The sequence below is a fragment of the Rattus norvegicus genome, chromosome 6, assembly GCF_021556685.1.
Source record: "Rattus norvegicus strain SHRSP/BbbUtx chromosome 6, alternate assembly SHRSP_T2T, whole genome shotgun sequence".
Taxonomy (NCBI): domain Eukaryota; kingdom Metazoa; phylum Chordata; class Mammalia; order Rodentia; family Muridae; genus Rattus; species Rattus norvegicus.
In genome coordinates, this window is record NC_141539.1 from 95,323,336 (window position 1) to 95,339,633 (window position 16,298).

The 16,298-nt window shown below is 41.9% G+C and overlaps 1 long non-coding RNA gene across 7 annotated transcripts in view; it reads left to right on the top strand.

Annotated features, from left to right (window-relative positions):
• The window catches only part of LOC120103546 (uncharacterized), a 103,924-nt gene that overhangs the window by 24,350 nt on the left and 63,276 nt on the right, over positions 1 to 16,298 (top strand). For 2 of the 7 annotated variants that reach the window (XR_015622441.1, XR_015622452.1), the window contains exon 1: positions 2,257 to 2,618. The exons of 1 other annotated variant lie outside the window; for it this stretch is intronic. This is a non-coding gene — a long non-coding RNA (uncharacterized LOC120103546). Of the gene's footprint in view, positions 1 to 2,185; positions 2,619 to 16,298 lie in introns of those variants that run through there. 4 more of the 7 variants (XR_015622451.1, XR_015622445.1, XR_015622450.1 and 1 more) reach the window with 4 other exon arrangements.

The following is a 16,298-nucleotide window of genomic DNA, read 5'->3' on the forward strand; positions in this document are numbered from 1 at the left end:
CTATTCTTTCCATTCTAGAGGAGGGGCCTGAAGACAACTCGGTTTCCCAACAATTTTCAGGAAGAATCTGTAATAAGCATTTGCTTTGCCCCTTATACTTCAGTATTGGTGAAGATCAGCTACGGGCATTTCAGTGGCATAAAACCCACTGACTTTTCATGCTTAAAATAAAAGTGCATTTTCCTCCACACCAAATTGTTTCTAAGCCTTTGAGAGAGAATAAGTTGAAGTAGGCTCCCTTGGAGGTATTTCCGATTTGTTATCAGTGTTAGTCTTAGGCAGCAAACGCCGATTTAAAAAGCCAGTGGTGTACCGTCTTCTTATTTTATTTTAAAGTTCAAAATCTTGCCGCCTGCCTTGACCAGTTTATGACTGTTCCAGATCAGCATTTGGAGAGAGTGATTGGGAGTTGGGGAGGGGGAGGTTGGTCATCCACCCCTGTTCAGTTCTTGCCTTGTATGGCCATGATTTAGATAGATGTCTGCAGCTCCTGCAGGGTAGCCTGTGTGCAGTAGCATAGCCCTAAGGATCCTGACAAAGTTCCTCTAACACATCTTTGTGCCCTTAGGCTTAGGGGTGGGGCTCCTTCCTCTTGCTTACTGGCCCTATAACCTGGCCATGCCATGTGCTCAGCCTTATGCCAATGCTGTTCAGCTCCTTAGCATCCTCGTCTGTCCTGCTCTTTGGTCCTAAGCTTGAGAATTTGCAAATCCCCTTTGTCAGCTACTTTGTTTGGCTTGCCAATATAGACTGGTTCAAGGAGCCCAGAAGACTGGAGGAAGTGGAAGATTTCTGTTCCTCCCTCTGATTGCTTCCCCCAACCCCAGCACATTCCTCTCAGCAGCCACCCCCTCTCTGGATACTGGGGATGGGTTCCAGTCTCTGGGTCCTTTTGGCATCCTTTGTACCAGCCCTTGGTGCTGCTGTCCCGAGGCTTCGCCTGTGCTTCTCTTCGTCAGGGGCCTGTATCCAACATCTGTGCTTCCTTTGAGTTCTGGGCTGTAACATCCAAACCTTTGCTCCTCAAGCATGGTATTAGCTGCCTTTCCACACCTTTGTTCAGTTTTGTCTGTGTGGTGCGTGTGCTTGGAAGCACTTTCCTTTACACATCCAGATTCCATTCCTCTGCCATTTTCTTTTTTATTGAGGTGAGGAATAAGTAGCAGAATATATGTATGAGAACTAGATAATGAAATGCATCATCTTGACCATGCTGGCAGCACAGCTGGGTAGTATTATGTACAGTCACTGTGCACCTAATCTCCAGAACTGTTCTCACAACTCCAAACCTGTACCCATCCATCAAACACCTCCTGTTTGTACCTTCTGACCCCCTAGCCATCAATCTATGTCCTAGATCTACTAATGTGGCTACTTTTCATATGTTATATAAAGCTCCTCAACCATTTAAAATGGAATCCTTCTACCTAATTTGTCTTATTAGTAAGTGGTGTGGTTTCTGTTTTCTTGATTGGTTGGGTTTCTTAGGCTCAGGGCTGATGACTACTTCCTGTTGTTGTCAGTGGCCAGTTGTCTTACCATTCTGATAGCCTGTTCCTACTGTATGCTCATATTATCTAGTATTGAGATTCATGTTATCTGATTAGTCTTTGGAATAGTCCAGTCTTTAAAGAATTTCCAGCTAAATACTTGGAGCATGCCATTGGATTCATCCAATTCTTGCTGGGTTCATGACAGATGAGCTTATGGAATTGTTGGGAGAGAGGATTAAATTGAGATCAAGTTGATGTGATAGCAAAGCTGAAAGTTCTATGAACTCAAAAACACTGTACAGGATTAGCATTACTGGTGGTGGTGGTATTCCAGATGAGACTATATTGGAGGCTCTCCACGTTCCCAGTGTCCCCTGAGGCACTAAACTCTGCAAGAGAAGAATAACAAGCAGACAAATAGCTATAACTTTCATTTCATCAGACCCTTTGTGAGGCAGAAAGAAAAGCTAAGAGCAGAACCCTGTCTCCTGCCCAGGAGAGGATTGGGGAAGTTAATTAAAAGCCCATATTCATATTCTCAAGTTAATGTAGGGGAAGAGGCCAAGTGTCTGTGTCCTTACATGATACAGACTCCAGCTTCACCAAGCAGGCTCCAATCCTATTTGTCTGTCCCAGCACTCCAGTGACACTACATTGTCCTCACTTAAAATGAAAAATAGAGTTGCTTTTCCAGAATAGTAAGAGACGGGAAAATCCCTGACCACCAGCCAGCTCATAAACACCAGGAAGCCGAGTTACGGCCAGGAGTCTCCCTGGCAGGGAGCAGGGGGTCTCTGACTCTTTGAGGAGATGTCTTTCCCTCCAAGGGAGGGAAGGATGAAAGGCGATGCAGTGGGTCCCCCAGGAGTTGTCCCTGGCTCAAGGATCATAGGATAGCATGGGAAGAGGTGGAAGCTGTGGAAGAGCTCAGTGAGGATGGCCCTGGCTTGCTTGCACGGTGGCTCGGTGGGTTGTGCATTCTAAAAACTGATCATCGCCAGCCTCTGCCTGAAGACCAAACAACGAGAAATTAAGGAGCATCTTTAGCAACTGTTAATGGAAAACTTGGATATCCTGGACAGGAATTTTCTTCTTCCAAGGCTGGATTGGTCTCTTTAAATTCAGGTAGAACCAGGCATGTTTTTTTTTTTTTTAAGTCCTCATGTATGTGAATGCTGTGCTGAGATATAATAAGACGCAGGCAGTGTAAGTCCTCAGATGTCCAGAGATTGTGTGAAATTCAAGAACGCATTTGCAGGATCTGTGTCATCCAATGAGTAGTCATTGAACGGAGCATCTACAAACAGGCTTCCTTCGATTTCAAGTAGTGCATAGTAAGTCCTTTCCACCACGAAGAGTGGTTTGTGGTGAGGGGCTCCTTAAGGGATCTTAGTAACAGTTTCTTGTCTTCGTGTGACGTCTCTTCCCACAAGGGTCTTAAAGTCAGAGATTAAACAAGGTCAGAAGGCTAGACTTGTTTTCCACCTCCACCCCTCCCCCCATATTGTCATCAGAAGAATCAGTCTTTCTCCCTTCTACCACTCAATAAAAGTATGATTAAAAAGGAGAAGAAGGAATTGTATCATGAGCTTGTAGTGCTAGCTTTGACAGCTAAAATGTGAGTCAGCCACCTGCTTGAGCTTTTAAATCACTAGAGAAGAAGACAGACAAACACTCTCTGTGTGTGTGTGTGTGTGTGTGTGTGTGTGTGTGTGTGTGTGTGTTGAATAGTGTCGTGAAGATCATGATAAAAAGATACACTGTAGGTGAGTAGGTCAGAGGAGCTTTAAGCTCCTTTAAGATAGAATAATGGATGAGGACGGAGAGACGGTTCAGTGGTTAAGAGCACTGACCAGAGGGTGATTCCTAAAGCCCACATGGTTGCTTACAACTGTCTATAAAAACTTCAGTCCCAGGGGATTCGACACCCTCTTCTACCCTCTGTGAATACCAGGCACATACATAGTCACAGACATACATGCAGGCCAAATACACATACACACAAAACAATATTTTTTAAAAGATACAATAATGGGGGTGGGACTTGAGATAAAGATAAGTGGTAGAGCACTTGCCTGGTAAACAGCAGGCCCTGAATTTACTCCCAGTGCTGCAGAAACAAACAAACAAAGACAAAGTAATAGAAATGAGTAATTATATTGCAGAAAGGGGTGGGGTTATTCACTTACTAGTGTCCTACTCTTGGAGTTGGAGTCATTTTCTTCTTTGGCTTTGTTACGACCACTGGTTGGCTACAGCAGTAACACACAGGCAGGATTATTGAGTCAAACCACATTTGAGTGATTCTAAGTGTACATTCTTCACGACCCAGTATCTCTGGGGATCCACTGATGGTGATGGCCAGGTTCAGCGGGCATGCAGTTGTTAGGAAGACAGTCCTAGCAGCATTTTTTTGTTATCCCTTCAGCTGACCTGAGTGCATTGAGAGCATAGTAGAATTAGAGTTCAGTTGCCATTCAAGAGGTCCTCAGAAAGACTAAACCGTGATTTAACGTTGAAAAGAAAAATATCGCTTCCTTTGAAACACAGCAGCGGGGCTTTAATTTGATGTCTGTGGAGCAGCTATGCATGCTCTGAGGAATGAACAATCAAAAAGCTTCCCAGAATCTAAAACAGGAGGAGCCATCCCTTAGGTAGCCAAGGCTAGGTATACAAAAGGGTTGGCTCTCACAAACCCAGCAGCATAAACTGTTTGCATCTGTTGAGTGAAACATGCAAGCAAGCAGACGGTGTTGTGACGGGGGGGGGGGGGGGAGGCATTACATCATGAAGGTTGAAAGAAAGTTGTTTGTTTTGTTTTGTTTTTGGTGGTATATGAGAAAGTGTGCTTGACAAATATAGAAAATGGTGAAATGCAGATTACATTATCCAAGGAGCTATGACCATCTCTATAGAAAAATGCTAACAGTCCCTTTCCTGAGAGCCTCCTGAGACTGACTGCAAAGCTAGCACATAGTTACCCAGACGGCATGAGAGCAGGGACATCTTGTATACTTTTCAATCCTCTGTGCCCTCTTCATGAATGTGGGAAGAACCTGTCCTCCTCTTAGACATGAACTCAAGATCCACAAAGAATCAAACAAACCAACCTACAGATCTTGAATTAAGCAAAGGATGTCGAGCTTCAGGATGCTTCTTAGAAAGCAGCCAGACCAACCTGCATTTCTCAACAGTCTATCAGCTGCAGTACCTCACAACACATAGAACATGCGTTAAAGCAAATCTTGACTGGTAAATATTTAATTATCTCCAAGATTACACCTTTAAATTTGCCAAGCATGATTATTTCATGAACAGATTAAATTCTATATAATCAATTATTAATGTCTCTAAGACAACAAAACCACTTGGCGTTAATAAAAGCGCCAGCAAATTAAATGTTGCAGATGTCTCCATCTCTGTCACATTTTGAACAAGCAGAACAGGAGGAAAGAGAATACTAATAAATTGGTCTTATTCAGCCCACCCGACATACCCCAACTGTCTTTCTGGTAGATAAAAATGCCGTAGACATTTCCCCACCATGTGTATCACAATTATTAACCTGGGTTCCCAGTCAGAGTACCATGAGGTGGCTCCAGAACGCTGTGCATCTCTGCAGTCGTATGGGAAGTCTTGGGTAGCATAAGCTTTGGGATGCTAGGATGAAGGGTAGATTCCCGGTGCTGTAGATGTATTAAAGGTGTTCATATTTCAAAGGAAGAAGGAATCCAGGAGCCATTAGTGAATATTTTATTTTGGATCTGTTGCGTCCTTGGCCGCTCAGATAATGAACACTAGGTGAATATTTTGCTTTAGAAGGAGGCTGGGTGAGGAGCAGTGACAACTGACAGGGAGACTTGTGAGTGACAGACACTTAGAAAACGGTTCTGTCTTGGTTTGGGAATTGGCAGCCCCAATGTCCCTGCTCAAAATAAACAAGCAAAATCCATTGCATTTCTGTGCCGTCCAGACCTCGTCTGGAACTTTGAATTGTGTTTTTAAGTGACAAAGACCAGGCCAAGCTATTTAGTTGTCCTATCTCTCTAACTGGGCCAGAGGTACTCTGTGTGTGATAAGTTTGGGATTTCAAAGGCTGCTCCCTCCCCAGGCCGCTGTCACTGTTTCGGGTCAGCATTTGTTTAAGAGCTTTTCAAACCAGATGCCTGGAGCATGCGCATTGGGTGTTTGTCAGGCAGTCTCTAGTAGAGTCTTGGAGTTGGCTTTTGCTACTGTGTAACTGCTGGTGATTTTAAGAAAGGAGTTGTAAAGAGTTCGGTTCTCCAAATGTTGAAGCAGATGAAAATATACAGATACTATGAAGAGAATGATGATGAAGTGAACGGAGGAGAAGGACGCCCTGTTTCTCGAATGTTTTGTCCTTCCTGTGTTCAGTCTGTTGGATCTGAGTCTTTGGCTTATCTACTGAGGATGGCCTGAGAACAGAGTCCCCGAGCCTTTGGCCCAGGGATTATAGCTCCCCGGAAGTCCCTGTTCCACCTCTGCATTAGCATTTCCTTCTAATAAGGAAAATAATGTGACATCCAAGCCAAACCCATAAGCAAGATTTGCGTGCCAAGCTGTGCCTTTCTGAACCCCTGACCCTGTCAAGGCCACGAAGAAGAATGTCTGTAGCCACAGTGCTGCAGCCTTCCACCTTGGAAGAGGCAGGAAGGCAGAGTGTACTAGTAATGACTGGAGGAGCCTAAATCATTGCCATCCATTTATTCAGCAAACACTCGATTGCTTACCGTGTACTCAGGCCTGTATTAGGATTCAAGGGTATATGAGATACAGTTCCTGTCCTTGAGAGGGTCTCATGGTTGTCAGAGTAGATCTGAAGTTTCTACAGAAGAGAGGATCAGAACTTGCATTCTAGTTTTAAGAAACAGTGAGAATGACAGGAAGCCACATTCTTGCAATGATCCATTACTACATAGTGGCAGATAATCTGTTTATTTAAAAACTAATGGATAGGGGCTAGAGAGATGGCTTAGTGGTTAAGAGCACCGACTGCTCTTCCAGAGGTCCCGAGTTCAATTCCCAGCAACCACATGGTAACTCACAACCATCTATAATGAGATCTGATGCTCTCTTTGGTGTGTCTGCAGACAGTGACAATGTACTTGTATATAATAAGTAAATAGATCTTAAAAAAACTAATGGATATGTTGAATGGTCAAGGACACATCTACCCACCTATTCCAACATAACACCCAGTCTCTTGATTTCTACAAAAGTCATGTTCGAATCCATTTTAAATATCTATCAGTTGGTTGTTTAATGATAATTGTAAGTGCTAAGATGGATATGGCACCGTGAGGGCTCATAAAAGGAACCTGGCTCAGGGCTGGATGTGAAGGAGATATTTCTTAAGCAAGTAACTCCAGCTGAAACGAGAATAAGAGGAGTATGAGCTGAGGGCTGGGCTGGGACCGCGCCAGGAAGACTGAAGCCTGGGAAGTGGTCCAGCAAGGTTAGAGGGAAGCAGGTAAGCTTGTGCAGGTTTTCTTTCTGCTTATTGTATGTGATCTTGAGAAGTGTTCTTATCTATAAAGGACCCAATCTGACCAGGCTGTAGAAAGGTGTAAAATGTAACTTTACAGAAGCAAATTATCTTGGGATGCAATGTATTTCCTCTTCTGAAAATTATCAGATAGTTTTGGTGGGTTCCCATTTGGGATGGCTCTGGCCACTCAGAAAGCTTCTGTGTTACAGAAGCTGGCATATGCACCCTGTTACTGATCTCCAGATGTCCTGTCCAGGGTCTCCTGTAAACTCGGCCAGAAACACATGCCTTTCCATAGCCTTCAGGCTCTGGGAAAGGAGCAGCCTTTCTGGTTTCTGGAGGCACCATCATTTTGATTTACTCTCTCCGTTTTGTTTTTGTTTTTGTTTTTGTTTTTTTTTTTAGACTCAATGAATCCTAGCATTATTTTTTCCTTTTGAATTTTGAAAAATAAGTTTGAGACCAGCAGCCCACGTTTAGATAAACATCCATTTTTAAATAACCCATTAAGTCCACATTAATTAAATCTGTAGACACTGATGAATTGACATTGCATTTGGTGTTAGGTGGCCCCAACAAAATGGAATTGCATCTCAAATTTGCATAAATTTTACATGTTAATTCTGCATGGTTTCAGAATGCCCAAGGGAGACTGGATTGAGATGAGACATGTCTGCTCATCCTGTCCATGTGGTCTGCCCTCTGTAAAGGTGGGCAGGCATCTCAGGTGGAATTCCTAGACTGAACATGGTATCTGCCCTCAAAATAGAATTTCATCTCTGCAAGTGTTCACAAAGCATCCCCCAATGCACACCAGCGTCTTCACACTAGCACTTCTTACTTAATGAAGGAGGCATAGGAAAGTCTCTCTGGGCCCCTGATAGCAAACATTGGCCATTTTCTCCACATGCTTGTGGCCTTATTCCAAGAGATGTTCATGCCCATCCCTGCTGTATACACTGTATCCTCTCTCTGGCCAGACAAACAGGGCAGGGGACAGGTTCTACATATGCTCCACTCTAGCAGACTTTAAAGGGATTACCTGAAGCATTTGCTAGGGGTCTGTGCAAATAAAACAAAAAAAAACCCAAGAGTTTTCTTCACCTTGTAAGGTGGAAAGTTGCAAGAAAGAAGGCTTAGAAAAACCTATGTGGTTGTTCTGCATGAAGTCTGGGAATGATTTGTAGGGCTTGTCATTTTCCTCACTCAGAAAATGATGTACCAGGGACTCAGTGGTTAAGAGCACTAACTGCTCTTCCAGAGGTCCCGAGTTCAATTCCCAGCAACCACATGGTGGCTCACAACCATCTGTAACGGGACCTGATGCCCTCTTCTGGTTTGTCTGAAGAGAGTGACAGTATACTTATATACATAAAATAAGTAAATAAATCTTAAAAAAGAGAGAAGGAAAGAAAGAAAGAAAGAAAGAAAGAAAGAAAGAAAGAAAGGAAGGAAGGAGGAAAGGTAGAAAATGAGCTACCTTAACCAGAATCTCCTGGGGTCTCATAGCTCCTAAAGCACAGTTTCTTGAGCTATAATGTGCACACAACTCACTTAGAAATCTTGTTAAAGCACACTGTGATGGGAAAAGGTTTAGAGCCTAAGCTTCTGCATTTCTAACAGTCTCCCAGGTGATGGAGAAGCTGCTAGACGACATTTGATTTGTAAGGTTTTAGAACCCTATGAGCCCTTTGACATCTTTTTCTTACAAGGCAAGCCACCTTAAAACACAGGCCATACAAAGCCCTTAAACTGCCTAGGATGGTTTGAATTCACAGAGAGCTCCTGTTCATCAACATATGTGCACATTCTAACTTTTCTTTCTTTCTTTTTTTTTTTTTTTTTTTTTTTTTTTTTTACATCTGAGGTAAGTCCCAGTCTTAAGGAGGTTGTAAGTAGTTAGAAGTAAGAGAGGGTCATGGGACAAGTTTTCCCATTTAGTTCTTGTAACAACCTTAGGAGGCCAGCATAACAGTGCTCAGCTCACAAATATGGGATGTGAGAATCAGACAAAGTGGGGTCAAATTACTTTCTAAGGTCAGATAGCCAGTAGGTGACACGATTTAGGTTCTGATAATGAAGTCCCTGCTCCTTCATTTTACGTTAACTGTCACCAAGCCACACATGGGCAAGGCCCTAAGGATAAATGCAAGGAGAGTCTCACCTGAGTGGCATTTGTTTCAGTAGAAACCTGTCTACACTGGTCAGTCTCCATCGCCCCTGAAGATTCATCCCCTGCCCTTTGCTTTTGCCTACCAGTGGAATTGACTACTACTGGGGCTCTGGCCTCCAACTGGGTCTGGCCAATAGGAAGGAAGCACCCGTAAAAGACTAAGGAGGGGGAAATGGGACAGTTACCCTGAACCTCCTGCTTTACTATTGATCCCTAAGTGCAAAAGTAAAACAGGAGGTGGGGGATTCAGGGTCAAACCAATACAGGTGGGTTACAGGAATAAAATGCTCATGTCATGCTGGGGCTGAATTCACTGTGCATGAGGTTCAGGGTTTGACTCCCCAGCTCTGTAAGGTAATAGTGATAAAATAATGAAAATAAATAATGTTCACCTCGAGTGCTTGAGTTAGTGCTGTCCTAAGCACTTTATTTGGAATAACTCATACCCCAGTCGCAAGCCCAAACAGTCATGATTATCCTTTTAAAAGAGAGAAGGAAATTGAGACTTAGAGGGTTGAAGATGTAGTCTCCAAGTGGCCAGAATTTGACCCCTGTGGTCTGGCTTTGAGCCTGTCGTCTATGCATATGCTATGCTCAAGTAAGGACTCCCAGAGGTGTCAGCTGTTTTAGAGTAGGAATGGACACTGAAGAAAGTGACCCTTGAGAGAGAGGAGCCAGATGTGCAGGAGTCTAGGCATGCTCAGCTTCTTGTGAAATGCATGGAGTCCATCTTGGAGCTCCGTACTCCCCTTCCTGCCTGTCTTGGGGCTGATTATGGAGAGTCAGTCCTCCTTATTCACATGCCTCAAGTCAGAACTCATGTTCCTTTACCTCAGTGAAGGGAGAAAGGAGAAGTGGTGAATCAAGATGGCTGGCAGCTGCCAGCATTGTAAGCATCAGTTAGCATAAGGTCTTAAAGTAGCAACTGTCCAATTGTCATTCAACCAAAGTTTCCTCCTCTTCATAATCAAGAGATCCAAAGACAGACCATTAGCAGTTAGCTTACAGGAGTCTTCCATTGCCCGTTGGGGATACATTCTAAGACAACTCCCCTCAGTGTCTCCCCCATCAAACACACTGTATATCTAATTCTTCAGACAGTATCAAAACCCTAGAAGGCCTGTGTGTTTTCCTGTGGGTGTGCACCCGTGGTGAACTGTGGCTTAAGCACAGTAGGCAATTGACAACTACAATTCTACAGAGCATTTATAATTAAACGTGATACATACTTTTAAATGTACCACTTGCTTCTAGAATTTTCTATTCATTATTTTTAGATCATGTTTCACTGTGGGTAACTGGAACCATGGAAAGCGACTTCAGATAAAAGACAATAATGCTTTGCTTTTAATTGCTTAGAGACAATTTATTTCAGCAGCTCCCCATATAGCCTGTTCTTTTCTCTGTCTTCTGTGTGCAAACATGGTTAGCCCAAGCCTTGTGCTCCTCCTCATCTATACAATGGTGGTAACACCCACCTGACACTAGCTGGCATTGTACAGTCACGGTATAGAAGGGAAACAAAGTATGTGTTTATAGATATGGATAAACACCACTCCTTTCCAACATGAAATTGTAATAAAGGCATTATTACCCAGAAGTCCTCCTCTTTCCCTCCCTCCTTTCCAAGTTTTACTGTGAAAACTTTCAAAAACACGTAAAAGTAAGGCAGAGTAGAATGTACCTTCTTCATCACCACCACCAAGACGTGACAGTACCCAACAATTTTGTACTCGACTCACTTATTTTATTTTCATAAAAGCATTTTAAAGCTATCCCAAATACCAAAAAATCAAATCTCCAGCTATTCTCTGTGTTTCGAGAAAGAAAGATTTTCTTAATGTCAGTAACACACTTGACAGAAAAAACAGCAACCAGTGAGAGGTCACCTAGACAAATTCAGATGCCTCTAATTACCAGTAGGCTTCTAATGCTTCATCTGTTCAAATCAAGATCCAAATATGGTAACTAGAGCGAGATAGAAACCAGCACACAGGGCCTTGTTTATAGTCCTCAGAGTTCAGGAATTTCTTTGCCTCCTGCCCCGTGACTAAGCTTTGCCGATATAGTGCATCCTGAAAATTGCAGTTTTCACCATCTGGAAACAACTCCAAACGTCTATGGCATTCAGCAATGGTTTGCTGAGGCACAGATGTGGCTTCTGGGCTCTCAGGCTGTGTCTGGTGTGTCTGTTCATCCATTGGGCGAGCTCCGCTGAAACCCAGCACGTGACTTTCTCCTTTCTTCCGTCATTTTTGAGTTCATAGACTGGAATCCTTCTTTTAAAAAATGGACTCCTCTCCAAAACTGGCCTGTGTAGGATTAATGCTATTTGAATTTGCCTAGTGAGAGCATTAGCAATATGTTTTTAAATATTTATTTTGTTGTAAAAATCATATATGTATGTGTGATTATATGCACATGTGAGTGCAGGAACCTATGCCATCCAGAAGAGGGCTGTCTTAGTGTGCTTTCTATTGCTATGATAAAGACCATGAGCAAAAGCAACCTGGGGAGGAAAGGGTTTATTTGGCTCACATTCCAGATAACAGACCACAGTCCATTTTGATAGATACCAAAGTGGAAGCTCAAAGCCGGACCTGGAGGCAAGAATGGAAGCAGAGACAGTAAAGGAGCCCTGCCTACTGGCTTGCACCCCATGGCTTGCTCCCCATGGCTTGCTCCCCATGGCTTGCTCTCCATGGCTTGCTCCCCATGGCTTCTCAACCTGATTTTCTCTTTTTTTTTTTTATAAACCCAGGACCACCTTTCCAGAAGTGGCACCACCTACAGTGGCCCAAACGCCTACACATCAATCATTAATCAATAAAATGTCCTACAAATGGCTTACAAGCTAATCTGATGGAGACATTTTTCTCGAGATAGCTCTAGCTTGTGTCAAATTGACAGCGAACTAAACAACACAAGGACATTTGATTCTCTGGAGCTAGAGGTACAGGGAGTTGTAAGCTCCCTGGCATGGGCCCTCAGCAAAGCACTCAACTGTCTCTCCAGGTGCCGTGAACAATGGTATTAAATCACTGCCCTTCATTATGGTTTAGATGATCAGTGTCTAAATATTGACTTCAGAGGTGAGGCATGGTGGGGGATCATCACTGGCTCCTCCCCTCTTTCTGTCTTTTTAACTCACAGTGCGATCTCTCCCTTTGATGCACGCCTCTACCACTGCGGCGATGGTCACGAAGTGATGCAGTCAAACGGCTCTCTGGAGCCGACACCCTGGGATCTTTAATTTTAAAGTCAATAAGCTAAATACACCCTTTTTCCACCTTTTATTTAAAATGGAGTTTTTTCACATACACAATATATCCTGATTTCAGTTTCCCCTCCCTCTACTTGTTCCAGTTCCTCCTACCCCTCCCGCCCCTCATGTCCAGGTCTACTCACTTTCTGTCTCACTAGAATATGAGCACAGCAGAATGTCATAACGAGTCATTTTATTACTGTATTCTTTTCGTAGGATAGTAGATTTGGTTTTACCCTAGGTCTCTGGGCTATCTAGTCTCAGGCTCTTAGTTACCTAACCAGTGTCAGGTATGGGTTCCATCTCAAGGAGTGGGCCACAAGTCAAACCAGATATTGATTGGTTACTCCCACAAGCTTGTACCACCATTGTCCTAGCATATCTTGAAGGTAGGGCACCATCGTAGATCAGGGGGCTTGTGTTTGAGCTGGTGTTTGCATTTCTCTTTGGTAAGCTTACAGAGTACTTGTATGTAGGGGTAAAGGCTCTATGTAGGCACCAGCTCAACGTCTCTATGTTCAATGAACTGTGTAGTTGTCCTCAGCAACAGGTCATTGCCCTCAGCTTGTACAGAGCACCCTACAGTTTGGCAATATCCTGAGTCATTTGGGGATTTCCAAGAGACCTCTTTAGCTAACACTTCTATTAGATGTAACCCATTCCTGGTACTCGTAGCTTCATTTGGTAACAAGAGAGCCAGTTGGAGCTCATTATTTGGAAGTTTCATTTAGATTGCCTTTATAAATGCAGATATTTAGGAAGTGTCTACTATATTATGTTTCCATACTACCCCTCAAACAAACAACCCATAATTCTAGTTGTCTTTCCCTATATTCCCTTCCTTGTCCCCACTCCTTTCTCTTCCCTCCCGACTCGACCATCCCATCCCAATATCCCACCCCTTATCCCTGCCCTGCGTCCATCCATAACATAATTATTTATGTTATTTAATTTATCTTTCTCACATAGTTTCTTACTGTATACTTAATCTCCATGGTTCTACAGATTGTAGCTGGTTATCATTAACAGCTAAAATTCACATATAAGAAAATATATACCATACTTGTCTTTCTGGGTAATGGATACCCCACTCAGGATGATTTTTTTTCTAGTTCCATTCACTTATCTGAGAATTTCATGATGTCATGTGTGTCCATTGTGTAAATGTACCACATTTTCTTTATCCATTGATAGACATCTAGGTAGTTCCCAAATTCTGGCTATTATAAATAGAGTGGCAGTGAACATGGTTGAGCAAGTGTCTCTGTGGTAGGATGAAGCACCCTTTTGGTTATATGCCCAAAAGTGGTATAACTGGATCTTGAGGTAGATGGATTCCCATCTTCCTGAGGAATCACCACACTTCTTTCCATAGAAGTTGTACACGTTTGCAGTCCCACGAGCATTGGATGAGTGTTCCTCTTACTCCACATCCTCGACAGCATGAGCTGTCTTGTGTTCCTTTGATCTTACCCATTCTGATGGGTGTGGGATGAAATCTCACAGTTGTTTTGATTTGCATTTCCCTAATGACCAAGGACATTGAACAATTTCTTTAAGTGTTTCCCAACCATTTGAGTTTTCTCCTTTGAGAATTCAATGTTTAGACCTGCACCCCATTTTCAACTGGGTTATTCATTTTCTTGATATCCAGTTTTGGGGTTCTTTTTTATATATTTTGTATATTGGTCTTCTATTGGTTGTGTAATTGGTAAAAAAAATCTTTCCCATTCTTCATGCTGTCTCTTTGTTTAAATGGTTGTGTCTTTGCCACACAAGAGCTTTTCAGTTTCATGAGGTTCCATTTATTAATTGTTGATCTTAGTACCTCTGCTAACAAGTGTTCTATTCAGAAAGTCTCTTCCTGGACCAGGGAGTGTAAAGCTATTCCCTACTTTTTCGTCTATCGGTTTCAGTGTATCTGGTTTTATGTTGAGGTTTCTGGTCTATTTAGAGTTGAATTTTGTGCAGAGTGATAAGTATAGATCTACTTGGATTCCTCTACCTATAACCATCCAGTTTGACCAGCACTTTTTGTTGAAGACACTGTCTATTTCCCAGTGTTTGTTTCAGGCTTCTTTATAAAAGAAGGTGTGTGGAATTACTCCTGGTCTTCGATTTGATTCTATTGAATGTCGCATCTGTTTTTCTTCCAATACCATGCTGTTTTTATTACTATAGCTCTGCAATACCATTTGGAGCTGAAGATGGTGATTCCTCCTGCAGTTTTTTTATTATTCAGAATTGTTTTAGTTACCCTATTTCTGTTGTTTTTATTTGGTTTTTGTTGGTTGTTGTTTTGGTTTTTGATGTATGTGTCTTCCAAATGAAACTGAAAATTATCCTTTCATGATCTGTATAGAGTTATGTTGGATTTTTGATTAGAATTGATCCAAATCTGTAGATTACATTCGGTAGGATGGCTGATTTGGACTATATTGATCCTACCAATCCTTGAGCATGAAAGATCTTTCTATCTGATATCTTCATTTTCTTTCTTCAATGTCTTCATGTTTTTATTATACAAGTCTTTCATTTGCTTGGTTAAGGTTGCCACAAGATGTTTTATTTTATTTGAGGCTATTGTGAAAGGTGTTATTTCCCTGATTTCTTTCTCAGTATGTTTGTCATTTGTTTATAGGAAGGCTACTGATTTCTGTGAGCTAGTTTTGTATACATATATTTGACTAATAGTGTTTATTAACTGTAATAGTCTCCCAGTGGAATTTTAGAGTCATTTGTGTACACTGCTTATGTATGTGCATATACATTTATATAAACATATTATCTGCAAATAAACTCTGGTAGAATTCTGCCCTAAACCCACCTGGTCTTGTGCGTTTTTGTTTGTTTAGTAGCTTTTAATGACCACTATTTCATTAGGTATTATAGGCCTGTTCAAATTGCTTATCTGATCTTGATTGAATTTTGATAAAAGGTACCAATCAAGAAAATTATCCATTTCATTTAGATTTTCTAATTTGGTAGAGTACAAGTTAAGGATCTTAATGATTCTCTGGATTCCCTCTCTGTTGTTATGTCCCTCTTTTCATCTCTAATTTAGTTAGTTTGGACACTCTCTCTCCATCTTTTAGCTAATTTGGATAAAAGTTTGCCAATCTTATTGATCTTTTTCCAAAGAACAAAATCTGTGTTTCATTGATTCTTTGTGTTGTCTTTTTTGTTTTTAATTTATTGATTTCAGCCTTGCATTTGTTGTTGTCTCTCCTTTTGGGTGTGACTTCTTCTGTTTGTTCTAGAGCATTCAGGTAGTCTGTTAAGTTATAAGATCTCACTTTTTTTTCTTTAATCTAAGCACTTAGTGCTAGAAACTTGCCTCTTAGGATAACCTTCACGGTGTTCCATAAGTTTGGATATAATATGTATTCATCTTCATTCAATTCCAGGAAGTTTAAAAAAATCTCTTAATTTCTGCCTTGATCTATTTTCATTCAGTAGTGAGTTATTCATTTTCCATGAATTTGTAAGATTTCTGTTGTTGCAGCTGTTGTTGATATCCACGGTGGTCTGATAGGGTGCAGGGTGTTATTTCTGTCCTCTTGAATCTGTTGAGGTGTGCTTTGTGTCCAAGAATGTGGTCAGTGTTGGAGAAATTTTCATGAGGTGCTGAGAAGAAGGTATATTCTTTTCTATTTGAGTAAAATGTCTGCAAATATCTATTAGGTCCATTTTGTTTACAACATCTGTTAGCTCCAATATTTCTGTATTTAATTTTTGTTTGGATGCTCCATATATTGGTTACAGTGGATGACTGAAGGCTCCCACTATCAGTGTGTGAGGGTCAATAGGTGCTATAAGCTGCAGTAGTGTTTCCTTTATTAACTTGGGGGCCCTTGT